At 45.7% G+C, this 25,227-nt stretch overlaps 1 pseudogene; it reads left to right on the top strand.

The window, feature by feature from the left end:
* Positions 1-19,312: 19,312 nt before the first annotated feature.
* On the top strand, positions 19,313-22,974 carry LOC131413909 (HLA class I histocompatibility antigen, A alpha chain-like; annotated as a pseudogene).
* Positions 22,975-25,227: the final 2,253 nt, after the last annotated feature.

Raw genomic sequence — 25,227 nt, 5'->3', positions numbered from 1 at the left:
TATGCACAAGGATTAGCTCCAGTGATGGGCATTTTTGAACACTTACGACCTTAAGGTGATAAATCATGTTTTGGTTAATATCTGTACACTCTAGTCGTTCAAAAAAAATACACATTAATTAAACTTCTTGGGCATGCTGTATTTTAAGGATATGTCTAAGACCCACATGGACAAATCCATGACCCTCCTATGAAGATAATTTCAATATACATCAACCTGTGAGTGACACAGTATCTTTTTGAGGTGGGAGATTGAAAACTAAAACGCTCTAGATATGCTCTGTCAAATATGGTAGCTACTAGCCTATTTAAATTTAAATTACATCAAATTAAAAATTCAATTTCTCAGTGGCACTAGCCACATTTCAAGTGCTCAATAGGCACATGTAGCTAATGGCTACCATATGGACAGTGCAGATATAGAACAACTTCCTCCTCACAGCTAGTTCTATTGCACAGCACTGTTATTGATGCTTTGTGGGCCTCAACTCAGCATTAGACTCATTTAAAATGAAAGGGCCAATATTATTTCTCATACAGATTGCATTGGATTTCTGTCTGGGATATTAAGCTGGTTTGGGAACATAACCAAAATGGGTCACGAATGAATCTCTGTCTGGTGCCTTCGGGCACAAACTGTTACTAGTTCCAAAGGGGAAACACCAGTTCTTCCACCTCCCCTCCCAGACTGAGGACATTCTCTGGCATCAAATTTCCAAGGGTAAGTTCTGTTGTAGAAGAGAACAAGGGGAGAACCCTAAGCAAACTTTCAGGAGCAGAGAGTCCAGCTCAGGGAGGGGGATTCTGGTAAGTGAACAGGAGGTGGGGGCCAGTTTGGAGCGTCTCCACGGTTTACTCAGCACAGTAGTTCTCAAAGTGTGGTCTGTGGAACCCTTGAAGTCACTGAGACACTTTCAGAGGATCCACAAGGTCAAAACTATTTTCATAACGTTACTAATAACTTCTTTACCTTTTTCGCTATGTTGACATTTGCAATGAGATAAAACTTAGCAGGAATGGAGGCTGTCTGATCAAACAGCAATAGTAGTTATTGTATTCTTCACTACCATTTAATTGCCAGAGGTTAAAAAAGCAGGTTTCACTTAAAAATATGATTGTAGTATTAAAAATTAACTCGATTAAATCACCATTCTCGAGTCCACAATTTAGAGTATCTGATAGGATGACATGGTAAGTTCACATGAAGCACTTCTGCTACATTCCAAAGTACTGTGTCCCAAGTTTCGAAAATAATTTGTGGGAGCTGACCTAGCTCTTTTTATTGGAATACCATTTTTACTTGAAAGAACGAATGACAGAGAAACAATTATTATTTAGTCTTGGTTATTTGACATATACTTTCTCAAAAATAATATGAGCTTCTCCATTCAAGAAAATCAACCAACAGTATTTGTTGCCAATGATAAAATGTAAGCTCTCATAAGAAAAGTTTGGAAAATTAGTATCCACGATTGTAATGTTGACAACTTCTCAGTACTGACAAACTTTTCTAGTAGGATCTGTGGTAATATTAACAAATGTGATTATATGATAATTTTAATTAAATGTGTCAACATTGGAAGATGGATATAACTTGGTGAATAATGCATTACTTGAAAAAAATCTTGCATTAGTACAAGATTCATCCAGTGCATGAGATAGACCTATGGATTTTAACGTACAGATTAGAAAATATCAGTGACAGTGTTTCAGGTTCCACATTGCAAAGAACCTTTAAGAAACTACTTGTGTAGTTTTAGTGTAGTATCAAAGACGAATAACCACAATCATCTGAAAACTTTATTCAACACACTCCTCCTACACATTTGTGTGAAGCTGGATTATTTTCACATACTTCAACCAAAAGAGGTAAAATACAGAAGCAGCTATGCAAATTCAGCAGTCTTCTAACAAGAAAGACAAGACTTGCAAACACGTAGAATGTAAAAAAGATCCGCTCTTCTCATTATGCTGTTTTATTTTCGAAAATAGTAATTCTTCACAAAAATATATTATTTCTGTTACCATGTAATAGGTTATTAATATTATTCTAAATAAATTAAGTATATTTTTAAAAGGTTTCAATACCTAATATGGTACATACAGACAAATATAACCCACATAAAATTATCTTTGAGGTCCTAACTATTTTATAAGCATGTACAGAGATCTTGACACCAAAAGTTTGTAAAACCCTGACTTAGCCCCTGGGCCAGGACTCAGGAAGACTGTGACAGAGCTCTCGGTGCAGGGGAGAGGGGTCAGGGCAAAGTCCCAGGTCCCTAGACGTGGCTTCATGGTCTCAGGCCCGAGGGCGGTGTCCGGGGCAGAGAAGCTCAGTGTTGGGGAGTCCCCATCTCCCTGAGTTTCGCTTCTCCTCCTCACAGCCTGCGTCGGGTCCTCCTGCCTGGAGACTCATGACGCGGCCCCAGTTCTCACTCCCATTGCGTGTCCGGTTTCTAGAGCAGCCAATCAGCGTCGCCGCGGTTCCTGGGTGGAAAGTCCATTTAGACGGGCCAGGTCCTGGCGCCCCAGCCTTCCTCCTGCTGCTCCGGCGGTTCCGGCCCTGACCGAGACCTGGGCTGGTGCGTGCGGGGTCGGGAGGAAACGGCCTCTGCGGTGGGCGGACTGAGGGGACCGCGCGGCGGGGACGCAGGACCCCCGGGGAAGGCGCTTCTCCGTCCCCGGCCCCGCCCTGATTCTCCTCTCCTCACTCACCTCCTCCGTCTCACCGCCCCTTTGCCGTCTCACAGCCGCCTCCCCCTACCTCCCCTCCCGGGCCGATTAATCCTGGACCCGGGAAGCGCCTGGGGGACTTCGCCTGGGTTTTGTTTTAGATTTAGGAGAAAACAGACTCTGACCAATCACCGGCGGTGTGTCTCGCGCGAGCGCGAGGAAAGTGGGCGGGGATGAGCGAGAGGACAGGGCTAAGAGGGCGGGGCTGACGGCGGGGGCGGGGCCGGGGTCTCACGCTCCAGTGGTTTTGTGGCTGCGACGTGGGACGGGACGGGCGCTGCCTCCGCGGGTACAGTCAGTTCGCCTACGACGGCGCCGATCACCTCGCCCTGAACGAGGACCTGCGCTCCTGGACCGCGGCGGACACGGCGGCTCAGATCACCCGGCGCAAGTGGGAGGCGGAAGGTGAGGCGGAGCAGGAGAGGAACTACTTGCAGGGCACGTGCGTGGAGTGGCTCCGCGGATACGTGGAGAACGGGAAGGAGACGCTGCAGGCCGCAGTTACGAGGGGCCCTGGGGCCTCCTATCTTCCCTCGGGCTGTGGCTGGCTTCCCGAAAGGAGAGGAGGAAAAGGGAAGCGATGGTAGAATGCCGCCCCTTCCTCTGGTCCAGAGGGAGAAGAGCCCCCCTGGGTTTCTAGATTATGTACCAAAGAGTGAATCGCAGGGCCCTTCTCTCAGGAAAATTAAGAGATCCAGTCTCCCCGGGGATGGAGAGGAAGACGTCTCTGAAGTAACTGATCTGCTAGTTGTACCTCTTGACCCCAGCAGCAGTCTTGGGTACAAGGGGCGACTTTCTCTCTCTCAGGCCCTGTTCTCTGCCTCACGCTCAGTATGTCTGGAAGTCTGACTCCAACTTTTCTGAGTAACTCGGCCTCCACCCAGGTCAGGATCAGAAATCCTGTTCTCCCCCTCAGAAACCTGAAGCCTCCTACCCCGAGCTGTCTCACCCTGCTTTTGGAGCTTTCCAAAGAATAGGAGATTATCCCAGATCACTGACTCCAGGCTGGAGTCTGGATTTTACACTTTCTCCCCCCACCTAATTGTCCTGTCCATTCTCAGGATTGTCACATGAGTGCTGCTGGAGTGTCCCATGAAGGATGCAAAGTGTCTGAATTTTCTGATACTTCCTCTCAGATTCCCCCCAAAATATACCTGACCCACCACCCCATCTCTGACCGTGAGGTCACCCTGAGGTGCTGGGCCCATGCCTTCTACCCTGTGGAGATCACCCTGACCTGGCAGCATGATGAGGAGGACCAGACCCAGGACACCAAGCTTGTGGACACCAGGTCTGTGGGGGATGGAACCTTCCAGAAGTGGGCAGCTGTGGTGGTGCCTTCTCAAAAACAGCAAAGATACATCTGTCCAGTGCAGCATGAGGGGCTGTCCAAACCTATCACCCTGGCATGGGGTTAGAAGGGGGATGAGGGAACAGAACCTCTTCTCTGACAACAAAGCAGGAGCCCTTCTGGAGACCTTTTAGTGGTATCAGAGCTGAGGCCTGGGGGTCAGGGCCCCTTACCCCCGCCTCCCCTCCCTAGAGCCGCCTCCTCAGTCTACCATCACCATAATGAGAATTGTTGCTGATCTGGTTCTCCTTGGAGCAGTGGTCACTGGAGCTGTGACCTGGAGGAAGAAGAGCTCAGGTAGGGAAGGGATAGAGGTCTATTTTCTTGTACAACTGGGGGGATTTCAAGACCCAGATAGAAGTTTGCCTGTCTCCTGTCTTGTTACTGGGAGGCACCATCCACACACGTGCTGTTTTAAACAGCTATATGTTTATTAAGTAACAGGAAATGGGAAAAAAAAAAGTGATGTTTTGCATATGGATATTTGCCATTTCTGATGTTCTTCATCTTTTCTGAGAGTCTGAGTTTCCACCTGGTACCATTTGTCTTCAGGCCGAAGAACTTCCTTTGCCATTTCTTATAGTGCAAGTCTGTTTGTTACAAATTCTTTTAATTTTCTTTTATCTGAAAATCTCTTTATTTTACCTTCATACTTGAAGGACATTTTTGCTGAATATAGAATTCTGAGTTGACAATTTTTTTCTTTTAGGACATTAAAGGTTGTTTCACTCTTTTCTGGCTCTGTGTTTTCTGATGAGAAGTCATCACAGGAGAGGAGGAACAGAAGAACCAAAACAGAAAAAATATGATAGACGTAGTATCTATCATATCAAAAACTACAATAAACTTCGTGGATCACCACTCCAATTAAAAGGCAGAAATTGTCAGGATAGATTAAGAAACAAAACCCAACTATATGCTGTTTACAAGAGATGCGTTTTCAATATAAAGACACAGGTTGAAAGTAAATTGATGGAAAAAGCTGTGCCCTGCAAACAGAAAGCATAAGGAGGCTGAAGTGGCTATATTAATATCAGAAGTAAAAGAGATTTCAAAATAGAATGTATTCACAGAGATAAGGAGAGACACTTCATAATGATAAAATCTAATGGGATGGGAAATTTCACAATTACAGACAGAAAGGTGATCAGTAGTTGCCTAGGGCTGGGGCTAGGGAGAGAGGATCAGATACAAAAGGGCATGAGGAAGCTTTTTAGGATAAAGGAGCTGTTCTATTTGTTGGTTATAGTAGTGGTTACATGATTATAAACAATTACTGATATTTATGTAACTATATATCTAAAATTGGTGAATTTCATTTCATGTAAAGACCTTAAGAATTAAAATAGTAGCAAGAAAGAAGGCAAGATAAAGACTTAGATAAATAAAAACAGGGAAATCATTGCTACTGGTGCTGCAATGAAGTAATTTTACAGGAAGTCCTCCAGGCTTAAGGGAAATGACACTAGATGATAACTCATATATACAGAAAGTATAACGAATAACAGAAATGTATGTGATATTCTGTTTATGTGCATTTTTCTTAATTTCCTTAAAAGACATGACTGTTTAAAAAAGTAATATACTATATTATTGGGCTAATAATGTATACTGATGTAATATATATGATAGCTACAGCATAAAGGTGGTTCAATGGAACTATATTGCTGCAGGTTTCCTATATTTTCCTGCATGTAGTTCAATGTTACCTTAAGTAGATGGTGAAAAGTTAAGATGCAGGTTTCAATTCTTACAACGACAATAAAAAATTAATAGAAATATAGTTAAAAAGCCACTAGAAGACATAAAATCATAAACAAAAAGTACTTGCTTAAAACAGGAATGTAGGAAAGGAGGCACAGGAATGAAAAAGAGATGAGACAATTCAAAAACAAATAGCAAAATGATAGACACAGATTCTACCAGATCAGCAATCATATTAAATATAAATTGATGAAAATTCAAATCAAAAGGCTGATATTTATCAGACTGGATAAATATCAAGACAGACCATATGCTCTACATAATGGAAAAACTTTAAATACTAAGCCAAAAATAGGTTAAAAGGTAAAGGAATATGCCACTTAAATAGAAAGCATGAGAAAACTGGAATGTCTGTATTACTGTGAAGCAAAATAGACTCTAGGAGAAGGAGTATTGCTAGAGACAAAGAAGGACTTTTTATAATGATAATAGGTCAGTATCACAAGAATACAAAAGTAATAAATGTATAAACACCTAATTACAGAGCTCCACAACAGATGAAGCATAAAGTGGCAGAACTGAAAAAGAAATAGACAAATTAACAATTATACTGGGGCCGGCCCCGTGGCTTAGTGGTTAAGTGCGTGCACTCCGCTACTGGCAGCCCAGGTTCGGATCCCAGGCGCGCACCGACACACTGCTTGTCAGGCCATGCTGAGGCGGGATCCCACATACAGCAACTAGAAGGATGTGCAGCTATGACATACAACTAACTACTGGGGCTCTGGGGAGAAAAAGGGAAAAAACGGAGGAAAATTGGCAATAGATGTTAGCTCAAGGCTGGTCTTCCTCAGCAAAAAGAGGAGGATTGGCATGGATGTTAGCTCAGGGCTGATCTTCCTCACAAAAAAAAAAAAAAATATATATATATATATATATATGTATACTTACAGATCAGTACTCCTATCTCATTAATAGAACATGTAAACAAAAAACTAGTAAGGATATAGAAGACTTAAATATTGTGAGCAAACTGTACCTAATTCACATGTTTTGAATACCATATCCAGCAAGAATAGAATAGACATTTTTTTTTCAAGTATACGTGGAACATTCACAAAAATAGACTATGTTCAGGGCCTAAAGCAAATCTCATTAAATGCAAAGGGATTGAAATTATAGAGTATATTCTCTGACTACAAGGATATTAAATTAGAAATCCCTAACATGAAGATATCTGGAAAATCCCCAAATATTTGGAAATTAATCAACACACTTCAAACCCATGAGTTATCATGGCTTAAAGAAGAAATCACAACGGAAATTAGGATCCTCACTCAGCTTCCCCCCCCCATCTTTCCTCCACTCACAGGCCCTTCATCCTCCTCCAGTCTCCAGGATTTCATGAATCCCCAGGCACAAATGGAGAGCAGGTCGTGAGATATACAAACCTAGATCCCCACAATTCCTCTACAGGAAGTCCTTCCTGAAGTCTGCCCACTCTCATTCCTGCCATAAACGCAGTGCTTTCCCCGGTAGAGCAGAGGGTGCTTTCCCCAGGTCTGTGCAGAAGGTGATCCTAGAACACTCTTCCTCCCTGTAAGCACAGGGCTCACTCCCTCACCTCCTTCAGGACTTAGCTCAAATGTCACCTCTCAGGAAAGCCTCCCCTGAGGATAATATTTAAAATTACAACCGGTTCCCTCATCTTCCCTACCTCGTTCTTTTCAGCACGTAAGCTCCACGAGGGCAGGGATTTTGCCTGAGTTGGTCTGACATGTCCCAAAGTGCCTAGAATAGTGCCTGACATAGAGCAGATGCTCAGTAAGTATTTATTAATAAATGAAAAAGTGTAGGGACCAGATCTCCTCAAAGCTGAGACTGACACAGGAGAGGTAAGTGGTTCCCTGGTAAGTGATGGGGGAGGGGATGTCTCTTTCTGTTGGGAGGGTGAGGGGCTACTCACTAGTTTATCCCAGGCCAGGAGCCAAGCAGATAGAAGCCACACACAGCCCCTCTGCACTTCCCGTGTTTCCCAAAACACATGGCCAAGGACTAAGCCAGACCACCAACTGCCTCCACATTCCCTTGCGCTGCAGAGGGGCAGGTGGCGGGGTTTTAGATGGTGCAGTCCTGCCGGGTCTAGACTTATGTCCAGAATCCCCTGATTCTGCCCAGCTAGAAGGCATGGCTCAGCTGCAGCCTATGGCGCTCACGGGAGCCCGCGCCTCACCTGTGACCCCGAAATCCTAGGTCATTTGGCAGGCCCAGAAATTAGTTTTGGGTCCAGTACTGCAAGACCTTTAATTTCGGGGTTTGGAGGTGGCAGGGAGTGAGGCATGAGAGATCTAGACTGCAGGTCCACGTCTGCTTTGGTCCAGGAAGGGAAAGAGGAGGCAGGACGCTGAGTCCTGGGCTCTAGGGGATGGAGAGGAGGGACGCACTGCTCTCCAGTCTCCAAAAGGGTGAGTGGTCTGATGCCTGGACAAAAGGGTCCGTCCTTGGTGTCCTTGGGTGTGGTGTTTGAACATGTGGGTTTTAGAGGACTGGGGAAGGAGGAGGGATGCGTGCGGGCTCCAGGGAAAATGTTAGGCAGAAACCTGGGCCCCCACTTTTTGCTGATCTCCTTGTAGCCCACTGCAGTCTCCAGACTTGACTCCAGGTACTGCCCTCGGTGCTCCAGGAATGCTGTCTCTGTGGCCACCAGCAGGTGGACAGCTCCCTGTCCGTGGCCCGGGGGGGGGGGGGGTTCTTCTTGGAGCAGTGGTTCCTGCTGTTTTAGCAAAAAAAGAGAAGGTGTCCAGGTAGCAGAGGGCTGTGAAATGGGGATGGACTTGGACACGGCTGTGAAGTCATTGAGCAACGAGTGGGACTCTGGAAACCATGGAATCAGACCCAGAGCTGTCCCCTCCAGGGAGGCACAGGCCTTGATCTCTCCTCCTCTCAGTTCCTTGATTCTCTCTCTTTCCTCAGCATAACGGGTCAGGGGTTGAGGGGAGGGTCTTGCTCTGGAAAAGGGGAAGCCCCTTAATCACCTCCCTTCTCCTCTTCTTATTCTTTACTTCTGTGTGTGCGTTATACCACACCTCTAAGTGTGGAAAAATGCCTAAGCTTAGATATAGTTTACCAGCCAGTTATAGAGCTAACACCTGTGTAATTACCACCCAGGTGAAAATAGAGACCTCAGTGCCCCAGCCAAGAGCCCCCGTGCCTCCCCATACACAGAATCCATCACTCCCTGCACAGGTGTCCACTAAGCTGACCACTTCCCCTGCCCCTCTCCTCTCTGGTTCCTCCCGACCCACTCCTCTTGGCCTCCATCCCCCTAATGTCACTATTTCCTCCTCCTCACTCATTCAGGAGCTTCTTCATCTTCCTAGGCCATTACCCTGGGGATAACTTCCTCCTCCTCCCCCTCTTGCACCCCATCCTAGGGATGGACAATCCAGAGTTGATTCCCAGAAGGAGGAGCCTTCATCCCTGGAAGCAGCAGCAGGAACAAGTGACAGGGACTCTGGGTTCAAGGTCTCATCCAGGAGACTGAGGGCACCCAGTATGTTTGTGGGGTCCACCCCAGACCTGGGAACCAGCTGTTATGGCCTGGGGATCTGCTCCTCCCTGAGGCCAAAGTCCATGGTCATTCAATGGAGAGGAAAATGTCTACATCAGCGTGTATTTTGGGAAAAAATTCAGACTCTAAAACATGACACTAGATGGGGGCTCCTCCTTGTGTGCACAGCCCTGTCCTGCTGCTGGGGGCCCAGGGAGACACTGGGGAGGTCCTGGGCAAGAGGCCGAAGGGGAGCCCTGGTCTTCTGTCCTCAGCCATGTGGCCACATGGGGGCACCACTGCTCTGCTCTCTCCTATTCACTCAGTCAGGGGAGCTGATGGGCTGTGGTCTGAGTCAGGCACAGGTGTCTGACCTGGAGGCTGGACATCAATGGGGGATGAAGATGCCTTTTGAGCAGCCCTGGGCTCAGGCTTGGGGGTGGGGCATGGATTGGAGGAGAGGAGAGCTCTGGAGCCCTGCCCTGTGTCTGAGGTTTCCATCTTTTCTCCCACCATCCACCTCTCCGGCCCCTTGATGACAACACTCTGGAAAAGTAGATCATGTTTTTTTTTCCCACTCCCAATCCTTTTCAGAGGGCTACTTTAAAAAATAAACTCTTTTATTTTAGAATACATAGTTTGAGATTTACAGAAAAGTTGCAGAAGAGTTCCTGTATATCCCACACTCAGTTGTCCCTGTTGTTAACATCTATATCACGATCATACATTTGTCACAACTAATGAAGCAATAGTGATATATTATTACTAAACTCCATATTTTATCTAGATTTTATTAGTTTTTCTTTTTTCTGTTCCAGGATCCCCTCTGGGATACCACATTGAGTCCCAATCATGTCTCCTTCAGGCTCCTCAGGCTGTGACAGTTTCTCAGACTTTCCTTGTTTTTGATGACCTTGACATTTTTGAGGAGCACTTCTCAGCTCTATTGTAGACTGTCCCTCCATTTGAGTTTAGCTGACCGGGGCTATGGTTTTTGCGAAGAAGACCACAGAGGTGAAGTGCCATTCTCAACACAACACATCAAGGGTGTATAATACCCACTTGATTGATCACTGATGATGTTCACCTTCACCACCAGGCTGAGGTTGTTTTTCCCAAGTTTCTCCCTGTGGAGTCATTTTATTCTTTATCCCTTTCATACAATAGTCTTTGGAAGGAAGTTACTATGTGCAGCCCACACTTAAGGGGTGTTCTGCTATAAACATTTACACACAGGTTTTTGTGCAAATGTAAGTTTTCAAATGAGTTGGGTAAATACCTAGGAGAGTGATCAGTAGGTTGTATGGTAAGTCTATGTTTAGCTTTATAAGAAACTGCTGAATATCTTCCATAATGGCTGTACTATTTTGTATTCCTGCCTACAATAAATGACGGTTCCTATTGATCCACATTCTGGTCAGCACTTGGCATTATCCGTTTTTGGATTTAGGACATCCTCATAGGTATGTAATGGTTATCACTGTTGTTTTTATTTCCATTTCCCCAATGACACATGATGTTGAACATCTTTTTATCTACTTATTAGCCATCCATATATCTTTTTTGGTAAGGTATCTGTTCAGGCTTTTGCTCATTTTTTGACTGAGTTTTTTGTTTTCTTATTGTTGCATTCTAAGCTTCTATATATATTCTAAAACAAGTCCCCTATCAGATATGTGATCTGCAAATTTTTTCTCCCAGTCTGTGGCCTGAGCCCTTTTATTGACATAACAGTATACATTAATGCATATTTAGTTATTTCTGAGGAAGGTTAGCCCTGAGCTAATATCCGTTGCCAATCTCCCTCTTTTTCCTGAGGAAGATTGGCCCTGAGCTAACATCTGAGCCCATCTTCCTCTATCTTATGTGTAGGATGCTGCCACAGCAAGGCTTGATGAGTGGTGCATAGATCTGCGCCCAGGATCCAAACCTGCGAACCCCGGGCCACCGAAGCAGAGTGCCTGAACTTAACCACTACATCACCGGGCTAGCCCCCATAGATATGTTTTAATAGGAATAGTAAGGAGAAATTGCTAACTGTGATAGTTTCTGGGTAGAGGACTTGGGTGACTAGGGGATGTGGGAGGGATCATGTGACATTTATTTTTGTATATTCTTGAGTATCATTTGAATTCTCTTGTATGTACATGAATAATGTTTTCAAAAATAAATTACATTAAAATCCATTACACTTGTAAAACACATGTCAGATCATGCTCAGATCATGTGTTAAGACTTAGATTCTCATCCTCTACTCGAAGACCAATCACCTTTTCACTGAACTATTTTGCCTTAGAATTTCCAGTTCCTAAAAAGGTGGGCTAGATTGTATGGACAAATTATCCCACAGAAAATGTAAGATACAAAAACCATCTTAAAAGCATCAGAGCTGACAAGATACTAATAAATGATCACACCCGCCCAAGAACGGAAAGATCCTGCTTGGCCTCCACAGAGAACAGTGTCCTGAGAAATGCAGAAAAGGCTCTGTGAGTTCATTGCCCAGACATGGAGCCCAGCACTTCCAGCCCTGTGCCCTGAGCTCTGGACTTTCCTACCCATCTGCCTTCCCTTTTAAAATTTAAACAAAGTTTATATATTCTGATTTATGATGTATATGTATAATGTATAATACATATAATATAATGTATATTCACTGTAGAAAAATTACAAAATGTTAAAAGTCATAAATGACAAAGTAAAAATAACTGTAATCCTCACAATAGGAGATATTTTGTTGCATTTTCTCCTAGTCTGTTATATATCCTCCTGCTGCTGCCCCAGTGCTGGAACTCTCTCTCTAAGTTGATGAGCACAGAGCTCAGTGGCCCCAGCCCTGCTCTCTCCAGATGCCATTTCCTGAGGCAGTTCACTCTCACACCTGCTGCCTGCTGCGAGAGCTATTTCTCACTTTCTCCTCCCTCCTCCCCGCCTCCACTCCCCACTCCCCACTCTTAGGTGATAAGCTCATTTCTTTTTTCACTCAGGGAAACGAAGGACTAGTTGAGTACTGCACCATCATCTCCCCACACCCCACATCTCTACATGTATCCTCTGCCTTCACACCAGTGATGATGGATGGTTCTGCTCCTAAGTCCACCTTTCAGCTTGGGCACAGGATCAGATCCCCTCCTCCCCTCCATCCATCAACTTCCTGCTCACTACTGGCTCATTCATTCCTGGATAAAAACATGCTGTAATATCACCCATTAAAAAAAAAGAAAGAAAGAAACTAAATAAATCAAAACAAAATCCTCCCATAGAAATCCACCACCCAATCCCACATTTCCTTCCAACTACTGCTCCATTTCTCTGAAACTCCTTGTAGGACAATTCCTGAGTCCATTCTCTCACTACCATGTTGTCTTTTTATTTTTACCAAATATCCATTTGACATAGTTTAAAAGGTCCAATACTTCTACAAGCCTCGAAGACAGATGTCCATCCCCACCCCCGACCATTTCCTGAATCTCAGCGATAACTTGTTTTAGTTCTTTTAGCTGATTCTCTGTTACTTTGATGCCTCTAAATAGAATACTCATAATATTCCTTCGTTATTCAGTTTTATTCATCATCTTTTGTGAATTAGCTCTTCTTTCACACTCCCATCCTCACAATATAACTACTTTACAATTTTGATTAGCTCAATGTGCAGTGTTTGCATTATTATGACCACGTAAATGTTAGTCACAACTGAGCATTTAGTAAACAATGATTACTTTCCCTTTCTTGAATCAACTTTTTATTTTCCCTGGAGTTAACAGATATCTTGTTCCTTCATTTGCTTAGTTTCTGTTTTACTTATTGTTAAATCATTCCCAATTCTCCCCAGGATCAAACCTTTGTGCATGTATTCAAGCACATCTGATATTCTAGCAACTTCATCTTTGTGAAGACACCTGTCCCACAGCCCTCTGTCCCACCACACATGGACTGGTTCCCTGCACACTTGGGGCAGGGCTGACATCCGGGATCTCCTTCACCTCATCCTGGGCAGCCCTTTGCCTCTCTGTTGGTTCTGGCTCCCTTGTTTCCTGGATCCCATTTTTTCCTCTTTTTTGGTTTACTCCATCATTTTTCCCCACTTTGGCCTGTAGTATCCTGAGGAAGGGAACCTGGAAAGTAAAACATTGAAACCCTAAACATCTGAAATGTCTTTAGGTTGCCCCAGCTATTATGTCTTGACTTGATGTAGAACTCTGTGTTGGAATAATTTTTGCCTCAGAATTTGGAAGACATTGCTGCAATGTCTTCTTGCTTCCAGGCCTGTGTTTGTTGCCTCTTTAAGTTTTCAAGGTCTCTTTTCCGCCCCCTTTCTGAAATTTCATTGTGATTGTCATGGCGTGGGTCTATTTTCACCTATCGTAGTAAGAACCTGGTTATGCCATTCAAAATGTAAATTTTTGGGCTGGCCAGTGGCTTAGCGGTTAAGTGCAGCGCTCCGCTGCTGGCGGCCCGGGTTCGGATCCTGGGCACGCACCAACGCACCGCTTCTCCGGCCATGCTGAGGCCGTGTCCCACATACAGCAACTGGAAGGATGTGCAACTATGACATACAACTATCCACTGGGGCTTTGGGGGAAAAAAAAAGGAGGAGGATTGGCAATAGATATTAGCTCAGAGCCGGTCTTCCTCAGCAAAAAGAGGAGGATTAGCACAGATGTTAGCTCAGGGCTGATCTTCCTCACAAAAAAAAAAAAAATGTAAATTTTTGTTTGTAAACTCTGGGAAATTTTCTTAAAATTTTTTTATTATTTCCTACTCTCTATTATTTGTGAAACTATATTATTAGTGTGTTGGCATCCTTTGACTGATAGACTAATATTACGGTAGGTCTTCTCACCTATTTGTCATGACTTTTTCATTGGTACTATTCAGTGGGAGTGTGACTTTAAGCTTCCAGTTCATCTACTGAATTATTCATTTGTATGATGGTATTCTTTTTTTTTTTTTTTTTTTTTAGTGAGGAAGATTCGCCCTGAGCTAATATCTGTGCCAACCTTCCTCTATTTTGTATGTGCGTCACAGCCAGCATGGCTGCAAAGTGGTGTAGGCCACGCCAGGGAACTGAACCCAGGCTGCTGAAGTGGAGTGCGCCAAACTTAACCACTAGGCCACGGGGCCAGCCCCTGTGAGATGGTATTCTTAATTTCCAAGAGCTCTTTCTTGCTCTATGATTATATATGATTTATATAATTCTGTTTTTGTTTCATATGCCATACATCTTTTACATCTATTAGATATTGATAATAGTGGTAGGGGACCTGTTAGGTCCCCACGTTATCTGCTTTCCTGGTATCATGAACTTTTTCCTCACGGCACTTGGCTCAGTAGTGATTTCATTCATCTTTGTCATTTCTGCTAAATGTCCATCTCTCTCATGAGAGTGCAATCTCCATATTACCAGGGTCTTATTCTTGCTCTTCACTGTATCTCCAGTCCAGCTGCTCCTGATCCACTGGAGCCCTCAAAATATATGCTGGATGATGGACTTTAGTGTGGTTTGGGCAGTTAAATCAGATTGCCCCTTGACTGTCCTCCTCAGCTCTGAGCCTAGCAGCCTCCGATCAAAGAATATTCTGGAACACTGCAGCAATTCACTTGCATGGAGTGCAGAGTCATATCCACCACCTGAGGGACAGGGAATCAATGGAAGATGAGTCCACGAAGCTCTTAGAGAAAATTCCTGGGTTCAACCTTGGCTCTACCACCTCCTAAACCTCTCAGTCTCCCTTTCCCTGTTCATACAAAAGATCACATGTTGAGAGCATCATGGTTTTGCTTTGAGGATTAAATCTGACCCTCTATGTATATCATATAGTATTAATCCCTGAGACATATTAAGTGTTCCTCTATTCATAGTTACCATCATTACAGTGATTACAGCATTTAGATAAGTTCCATTCTTTGTTTTTATAAACCATAATTCAAGAAACATCCTTGAATATATACTTTTGAGAACATGTGTGATTATCTTCTTAGGATAAATTTCTAAATGAGAAATTTCTGTGTCAAAATGTAAACACGTTGAAATTATAGAGACATTTTTCAAAAGTGCCAGTTTTCAATCCCATCAATCTTTACGACAATACATTTTCCCTACCCCCTGGAAAATACTCTCATCACTTTCATCTTTGCCAAGCTGATGGATTTCAATTTTTATTCCAATTTCTTATTCCACATTCCCATTTTGCTTATATTTATTTATTACTAATATATTTGTTTGACATTGTCATTTCTTCTTTTCCAAATTGTTTTCTAATATTCTTTAATTATTTTTTGATTCAGTTGTAGTTATTTTAAAATATTGAATTTAGAAAGAAGAAAAAGCAGCCCCAACATCGGGAACAGGTCTGACACTTACAACTAGGCCTCAGTATTGTCAGAAGCTGGCCTGGTCCTCACCACCTGGCATGTTATTCTTTTGTTGGATGTAAGTCACGTCACTGAACATCCACATCAGACAAGGACACTCTGAGAACATGACAAGTGAGACAAAACAAGACCACTACATCACTTGTCTAAGCACAGACAAAAACAAGGCACTGTGCAATCACAAAATACCAACATCTCCCTGTGCTGGCTCGAATGAGCAGCTGCTGCTTCTTTCTAGTTACAGCTTTATCCTTGCTCTAGTCAGCCCTGTCTACAGACAAGACCTATTGAATGCCCAATCATAGAATTGTCCCTACTTCCTGACAACACCCAATCTAGAGTGAGCCCCTGCCTCCATAGACCCTTCACAAAATCACGCAACCAAAGCCCAAATCCTATACATGTTCTAATACCTTCATAGTAAGATGCACAGTCATCCCCGACGGTGTGCTTTCTACCTTGCAGCAACGAGTAATAAATCCAACTTGTTTGCCCACAGGTGTGCTCCTGGTGGTCTTTGGCTGAAGGACATTGAGGTGTGTCATTAGCCTTTGTCTGTCAAAATCTGTTATGTGTCTTTGAGTTTGATGATGGGCGTGTGTGTGTCTTTGTGAGTGTGGTTGACACAGACAAGTTTTATGTTTTTCTTTATGGTTATTCATCTTTGGGTCATGCTTAGAGAACTCTTCATTCCACAACTGTAAAAATTTCAGGTATATTTTCATCTAGGAGAGGGGTCCAAGGGTGAAGGGAAACAAAGAGAACTGTTTGAATTTTGGGGGAAAGTATGAGGAGCAGCAATAGGTAAAGAATTCTGAGGAGGGGGAATTCTAAGGTTTACATCTTCCCTCTATAATTTTATAAGTATGTGCAGGGCCTGCAAGGGATCTGATACACACTGTGTTGAATAAATGCTTTCTCCTGGGCTAAGACTTATGTCCCTGCTTATGTTTACCAGGTTAATGAAAACAAAACACCAAGAGTCCTAATGTGATATACACCAGGATTAGGTGATGGGCATTTTTGAACACTTATGATGTTAAAGTGACAAATCACATTTTGGCTAATGTCTGTACACTCTAGTTATTAAAGTACATATTAATTACACTTCTTGGGCATGCTGTATCTTACGGACATGCCTAAAACCCAGATAGACAAATCCATGACTCCCATATGAAGATAATTTTAATATACATCGGCCTATGAGTCATACAGTATCTTTTGTGGGGGAGAAGACCAAAAACTAAGAACATTCTAGATACGCACTGTCCAATATGGTAGCTACTAGCCATTTATGGTTATTTAAATTTAAAGTAAATAAAATCAAAAATTCAACTGCTCAGCACAGTAGCCACATTTCAAGTGCTCAACAGCCACATGTAGCTACTGGCTTCCATATTGGACAGTGCAGATATAGAACAATCCCTTCATCACGGGATGTTCTATTGGACAGTACTGCTCTTCATAATTTGTGGGCCTCAAATAAGATGCATTAGGGCCCATGTAAAATGAAAGGACCAATATTATTTCTCCTAGAGATACATCAGATTTCTGTCTGAGATATGAATACATATTCAGCTGGTGTATAACAAAACCAAAATAGGTTATCAGTGGGTCAAGTGCCTTCAGGCACAAACTGTTCCCAGTTCCAAAGGGAAACACCTGTCCCTCCACCTCCCTTCCCAAACTGAGGACACTCTCTGGCATCAAATTTGCAGGGGATGAGTTCTCTTCTAGAGAAGACCAGGGGCAAAGCTCTAAGCTAAGTTTTGGGAAGCAACGAGTCCAAACTCAGGGAGAGGGATTCTGGGAAATGAAGAGGAGACAAAGGTGGGGACCAGTTGAGAGACTCTCCCTGGTTTATTCAGAACAGCAGTTCTCAAAGTGTGGTCTGTGGGACCCTTGAAGTCACTGAGACCCTTTCATGGGATCCATGAGGTCAAAACTATTTTGATAATATTACTACACATCATTTGCCCTTTCACTATGTTGACATTTGCACTGAAGTGACCCTTAGGAAGACTGGAGGCTATGGTACCAAACTGCAATAGTAGTTATTTTCGCCACCACTTACTCGCAAAACAAAAAAACAAAAACACTTTCACTTTAAAATGTCCTGAAGCATTAAAAATTATTATCTTTACCAAATCATTACTCTTAAGTCCACATTTTAAGAATATCTTATATGATGACGTGGGAAGTACAGATAAAGCTTCTGCTACATTCCCACGTGCTATGTCCCAAGGAAAATAATTTGTGTGAGCTGAGATAGCCTCTTTTTTTTTTTTTTCTGAGGAAGATTCACCCTGAGGTAATATCTGTGCCCATCTTTCTCTGTCTTGTATATGGATCACAGCCACAACATAGCCAACAAGTGCTGTTGGTCTGCACCTTGGAACTGGGCCTGGGCCGCTGAAGTAGGGTGTGCTGAACTTAACCACTAGGCCACAGGGCCGGCCCCTGAGCTAGTCTCTTTTTTATGGAATACCATTTTTACTTAAAAGAGTGAATGACAGAAGCTATGATTAGATTTGGTTAATTGTCATACACTTTCTCAAAATGAACGTGAGCTTCTCCCTTCAAGAAAATCCACCGAGGGTTGACAACTTATTGCTTTGATAAAATGGAAGCTCTGAAAAGAAAACCAGAATTTTGGAAAACTTGTGTCCCACTAGGTAAGCCTGACAGCTTCCCAGCACTGACAAACTTTCCTGCTGGGATCTGTGGTAACATTAACAAAGGCAATATTTTGATAATTTGTAGTTGAATGCATGGACAAGGGAAGATCTATACAACTAGTGAAACAATGTATTACTTTTAAAAATTATACATTAGTACAAGAGCCATTCAATATGCAAAATAGACCTGTGAATTTTAATATAAAGGAATAGGAAATATTCAATGATATTGTTTCAGGTTTCACTTTGCAAATGACCACTGAGAAACTAGCACTTGTGTAGGTTTATCATCAAAGTTGAATATCCACAATTACCTGGAAAGGTTATTAAAAGTACCACTCCTACACATTTGTGTGAGGCTGTATTTTTTCCAACCAAAATAAGACATTAAATGCGGAACATATATGAAAATCCAGTGATCTTCTAATGAGACAGACAAGAAAGAGAGTTGCAAAAATGTAAAAAGATCCACTCTTCTTACTAACTTGTTTATTTGGGGAAGTAGTTATTTTTCATAAAAACATTATTTCTGTTAACTTGCAATGGGTTATGAATATTATTCTAAATAAATTAACAAAAATATTTAAAAACTTTTATTCCTAGTATGGTAAATATTGATAGATAAAACCAACATAAACAAAATTACCTTGGCGTCCTCACGAATTTGTAAGACTGTATAGATATCCTGAAGCCACAGTGTTTGAGAATCGCTGACTCAAAAGGCCCTGGGCCAGGCCCCAGGGAGAGAGTGTGACAAAGAGCTCTCGGGGCAGGAGGAGAGGGGTCAGGGCAAAGTCCCCGGACGCGGCTCTCAGGGTCTCAGGCCCGAGGGCGGTGTCTGGGGCGGGGAAGCTCAGTGTTGGGGAGTCCCCATCTCCCTGAGTTTCACTTCTGCCTCTCACAACCTGTGTCAGGTCCTCCCGCCTGGAGACTCATGACGCGGCCCCAGTTCTCACTCCCATTGCGTGTCCGGTTTCTAGAGACGCCAATCAGCGTCTCCGCGGTTCCGGTTATAAAGTCTCCACCACCGTCCGGAACTCAGATTCTCCGCAGACCGCGAGGATGAGGGTGATGATGCCCCCAACCTTCCTCCTGCTGCTCTCGGGGGCCCTGTTCCTGACCAAGACCTGGGCGGGTGAGTGCGGCGTCGGGAGGAAACCGGCTCTGCGGGGGGCGGGGCGAGGGGACCGCGAGGCGGGGACGCAGGACCCCCGGGGAAGGCGCGTCTCCGCGGACACCTGCCCAGACCCCCTCCCCCACCTCATCCCTCTCTGTCCTGACCCCCACCTTCTCCCGCCCCCTCCTGTCACCCACTTGGGTCTCCCGCCGCCCCTTTTCCGTCTCACGACCCCCTCGCCCTCTCCCCCCTCCCGGCCACATCACCCTCGGACCCGGGACCCGCGCCGGGAGGAGGGTCGGGCCGGGTCTCAGCCCCTCCCCGCCCCCAGGCTCCCACTGCATGAGGTATTTCTACACCGCCGTGTCCCGGCCCGGCCGCGGGGAGCCCCGCTTCATCGCCGTCGGCTACGTGGACGACACGCAGTTCGTGCGGTTCGACAGCGACGCCGCGAGTCAGACAGCGGAGCCGCGGGCGCCGTGGGTGGAGCAGGAGGGACAGGAGTATTGGGAGCGGGAGACGCGGAACTTCAGGAGCTCCGCACAGACTTTCCGAGTGGACCTGAACACCCTGCGCGGCTACTACAACCAGAGCGAGGCCGGTGAGCGACGCGGGCCCGGGTCCAGGTCGCGACCCCCATCCCCACGGACGGGCCGGGGTCTCCCCGAGTCTGCGGGTCCGAGATTCACCCCGAGGCTGCAGAACCCGCCCGGCCCCCCGACCCGGAAAGAGCCGGCGGGGACTTTTCCGCGGTTTCGTTTTCAGTTTGGGTTTCATCACGGCGGGGCGGGGCGGGGCCGAGTGGGCGGGGCTGACCGCGGGGACGGGGTCAGGGTCTCACACCCTCCAGTGGATGTACGGCTGCGACGTGGGGCCGGACGGGCGCCTCCTCCGCGGGTACAGTCAGGACGCCTACGACGGCACCGATTACATCTCCCTGAACGCGGACCTGCGCTCCTGGACCGCGGCGGACACGGCGGCTCAGATCTCCCGGCGCAAGTGGGAGGCGGCCGGTGAGGCGGAGCGCTACAGGAACTACCTGGAGGGCGAGTGCGTGGAGTGGCTCCTCAGATACCTGGAGAACGGGAAGGAGACGCTGCAGCGCGCAGGTACCTGGGGCCGCGGGGCCTCCAGATTTCCTCTCGGGCTGGGGCTGGCATCCCACAGAGAGTGGAGGGAAATGAGATCAGTGTCGGAATACCGTCCCTCAGGAGAGGGAGGAGTCCACCGAGGCTTCCATATTCTGTACGAATGACTCGCGGAGAGGCCCGCCCTTCTCTAAAAGACAGTTAAGGAATCCAGTTTCTTCAGGAATAGAAGGGAAGACCATCCTTGAAATCGCCCATCACTGGTTCCCTTTGATTCTGGCAGCCATCTTGTGGCTTCCATCTTTCTGTCTCAAGGCCTTGTTCTCGGCCTGAGAACATCTTTGCAGGTCCAAATCCAGTTTTTCTGAGTCATTCATCCTCCACCAAGGTCAGGACCATTAGTCTGTGTTCTTCTCCTTTGAGACCTGGAGCCTCCTACCCTGGGGTCTCACACTGATTCTAGAACTTTTCAAGGAATTGGAGAATATATCCCAGATCCCCAAGGCCGAGCTGGTGTCTTTCCAAACCAATCATCCTATCCATTCTCAGGATGGTCACATGAATGCTGTTTTAGTGGCCCATGGAGGTAACTGAAAGTGTGACTTTTCGATTTTTCCTTCTCAGAAGCCCCAAAAAGACACGTGACCCACCACCCCATCTCTGACCGTGAGGTCACCCTGAGGTGCTGGGCCCTGGGCTTCTACCCTGAGGAGATCACCCTGACTTGGCAGCGTGATGGGGAGGACCTGACCCAGGACACAGAGCTTGTGGAGACCAGGCCTGCAGGGGACGGGACCTTCCAGAAGTGGGCGGCTGTGGTGGTGCCTTCCGGAGAGGAGCAGAGATACACCTGTAATGTGCAGCATGAGGGGCTGCGTGAGCCCGTCACCCTGAGATGGGGTAAGGAGGGAGACACGGGCTTAGAGGCTCTTCTCAGGGAATGCAGGAGTCTTTCTGGAGACCTTCCTCAGGGATGGGGCTGAGGCCTGGGGGTCAGAGCCCTCACCTTCCCTTCCCTTCTCAGAGCCGCCCTCTGAGTCCACCATCCTCATCGTGGGCATCATTGCTGGCCTGGTTCTCTTTGTGGTCACTGGAGCTGTGGTGGCTGGAATTGTGATCCAGAGGAAGAAGCACTCAGGTAGGGAAGGGGTGTGGTCTGAGTTTTCTTGTCCCACTGGGGGATTTCAAGCCCTGGGTAGAAGTTTGCCCTGCCTTTCTAATAGGAAGTACCATCCACACACACGTGCTTGCCCACTCTGGAGCTGATTGCTGACACTCTTTTGTAAAGCAGTTGTAAAAATGAAAGACAGATATTTTCACCTTGATAATTCTGGTGCTGGGGACCTGATTTCTACAACTGGAGGTCAGAGGAAGGTCCCTGCTGAGGACAGAGCTCTAGGAGGGCAGTTGGTCCTACCCCCCCACCTGTTCTTTCTTCGTGTTTCCTGAGGCTGTCCTGGGTCTTCAGTCATGGTTCTGGAAACTTCTCTGTGGTCCAGGACTAGGGAGTTCCTAGGATCTCATGACTGAGGCTTCTCCCTGTTTTCTTCCCACAGGTGAAAAAAGAAGGGGCTACACTCAGGCTGCAGGTAAATTTGAGTGGGGAGTTGATCCCTGAGACACTTGTGATAGTGTGGACGGAGCCTATGGGGGAGCTCACCCACCCCATAGTTCCTCCTTTAGTCTGTTCTCCTGTGGCCGCTGACCATGTCCTGTTCTGTTCTACCCCAGGCAGCGACAGTGCCCAGGGCTCTGATGTGTCTCTCACAGATCCTAAAGGTGAGACCCTTGAGGCCTGAAGTGGGGGAGGAGTTGGGTCAGAGGGGACAGGACTGGGTTATGGGAATCTTTGAGTGGGACATATTGAGCTTGTGGTGGGCTGTTGAGAATGTCAACACTTATGTGACTGACCTGAATCTGTTCATGATTATTTTCTCTCACAGTGTGAGACAGCCGCCTTGTGGGGGACTGAGGGATGCAAGATTTGTTCAGGCTCCCACTTTGTCACTTCGAGATCCCCTGACTCCTCTTTCTGCAAGTGACATCTGAATGTGTCTGCGTTCCTATTAGCATAATGGGAGGAGGTGGGGAGATTGGCCCACCTCCTGCCCACCACTCCCTCCCCACACTGTCCTGTGTTGTTCCCCTGATTGACTTTTCCTGTTCCAGCAGAGGCTGAGCTGGGCCATCCCCATCCCTGTCTTAACTTCATGTTGGGCTGACTAGTAATGATTTGCTTTCTTATTGAAAATAAGAATCTGGATATGAATTTCTTTTTTCTAATTCTTGTCATAAGGCATTGATATGTTAATTAAAGGAGAAATTTCCTAAAGTTTGAGAGAGGAAATAAATGGAACCACTGATAACCTTCTAGAATTTGTGTGTTGACTGTGCTGAGTCTGGTGCGGGTGGGGACAGGAGAGACTGAGGAGCCGAGTGTGGACGGGGCCTGTGCCCTGTCACTGCTCCATGCATCGTGGGCTTTGACGTGCTCCCTCCTCAGCTGGGTCATCTCTCTGCTCGTTTGTTCCGGTCCCCTCAGTAGAACCTTGTCCCACCAAGACTTGTCATCACAGCAACTCAGATGTCTATCACCTGGGCACTGTCATGTCTTCAGAACCGTGGGCAGCGAGGGGTGCCTGTGGCCGGGTCAGCCTAGCCTCAGGTCTAGGTCCAGACCTCAGCCCCGACCATTTCTGTGTTTATGTTTTGTTTCTTTGGATGTTTTTGTTTTGTTTTTGTTTTTTGGATTATTCCTGTTCTTTTTCATGGTTAGCATGGTTTCATTCTCCTCTGGGTGTCCTCCGTCTCTGACAGCAGCAGGAGTCATTTGGCCTGACATTGTCCCCACAAGGCCCAAGTGGCCCTTGCACACAGGAGACTCTGGTATGGAGAGAAATTTTGGGACTCATCCAGCTCTTGCCCTCTTTCTGGGGCTGTTTCCTGGATTGTTCTTTCCACCTTTTCTTCCTTAAAGATTCTAGCATTAGCAGAGAGGAGGGATCCTATAGTATCTTATCTTACGTAAATTGCTGTTGGGTTTCTACCTTCTCTGCAGCCTACCCCTTCTCTCTGCCCTCAGCTCTAGTCATCCTAGTGCTGGCTCCAATCCAAACTCATGGATTTACAAAGTTGAGTCTACTTTAGATTCACAGTTGGTTGGGAAATAGGACCCATAAGTGTAGGACTGTGCTTTCTGAAGAGAGAAATACAATTATGTGTGTGTGTGCAGGAGGGTGGCTGTGGGAGGGAGGGGTGAGCAGCACTTGTGAGAAAAGTGCAGGTGGCATTGATGTCAGTGTGAGTGGACGTTGTGCTGTAGCTGCGACAAAATAGCATGTGGCCTGAGGTTACGTTAATAAAGATACTGTCTCTAGAATAGGGAGGTGCTCTACACTGAGCATTCATTCAGCTGATTAATTGTGTGCCAGATATATGACAAAATAATTTTGCATCTAGGAAAACTCAGTGAACTACAAACAGGCAAAAATTGCTGGCCTTGTGGAGCATGTGTTCTAGTGGTAAGGGGCAGACTGTATGCTACAACCATAGTAAATAAGAGGTGTTGATGTTAAAAGTTTAAGTGCTTTGAGGAAGGTGACCCGGACTATTAGAGTGGGGGGACAGGAAAGATGACTGTTTTCCTAGGGTGGTCAGTGAGGGCCTCATTGGGAAGGTGACCTTGAGTAAAGACTTGAAGGACATGAAGGAATTATGCAGGAGGACGTCTGGGGGAAGTTCTTTACAGGCAGGGGAACCTCCAGTGCAAATGCACTAGGGCAGGAGTGTCTGTGTGTTCAATGAAGAGCGAGGAGACCGGTGTGGCTGGAGCGGAGAGTAATTGAGATGAGGTCTGAATTACATCCAGGTCATGTAGGCCTAGAGGATATTGGAAGGTTGTAACTTTTCTATGAGTAAGAGGTGCAGTCACCAGATGATTTTGAACAGAAGATCGACCTAGTGTGACTTCTCTTGAGAAGCATCAGTCTGGTGCTGTGTAGAATCAAGAGGTGAAGGTGGCCAACCAGTAGAGAAAACGACCAAACTAGTGCCGTGTTCCAGGCTAGAGATGTTGGTTGCTTTGTCTGGGGTGTGAGCAGGGAAAAGAATATGAAGTGATCGGATTCTGGATACATTCTGAAGATGGGCTTTACAGCATTTCCTAATGAATTGTCTGAGTTATGAGGAAGAGGATCGAGGAGGACACCCCAAATTTCAGACTGTGTAAGTAGAAATATGGAGTACCTTCAGTGGAAATGGAGAGGACGATAGAAGAAACACATTGGAAGAAGCAGCATCATAGACATCTAATTAGGAAAGTCGAAACAGATGTCTATTAGATGCAAGTGAGGTTAGTTTTAGCAGTTGGATATGGAAGCCTGGAGTTAGAAGACATGTCTGGGGTAGAGAAATAGATTTGTTATTTGATATCATATAAATGATATTTAAAGCCTTGAGAACTGATGAGATCACAGAGGGAATGATGGCTATAGAAGACAAAGAAACAAGGACTGAACCCTGGACCCCCAGTGCTAAGGGATCTGATCAGACCACACACCCAGGGCAGACTGCACAGTTCTCACACCACGTCTAGAAGGCACGGAGACCAGGGAGTTGCAAACTTTCTTG

Source organism: Diceros bicornis, chromosome 14 (genome assembly GCF_020826845.1).
Source record: "Diceros bicornis minor isolate mBicDic1 chromosome 14, mDicBic1.mat.cur, whole genome shotgun sequence".
In the NCBI taxonomy this organism is placed as follows: Eukaryota; Metazoa; Chordata; class Mammalia; order Perissodactyla; family Rhinocerotidae; genus Diceros; species Diceros bicornis.
The sequence above is the reverse complement of the archived record's forward strand: the minus strand, read 5'-3'. Positions and strand labels throughout refer to the sequence as shown.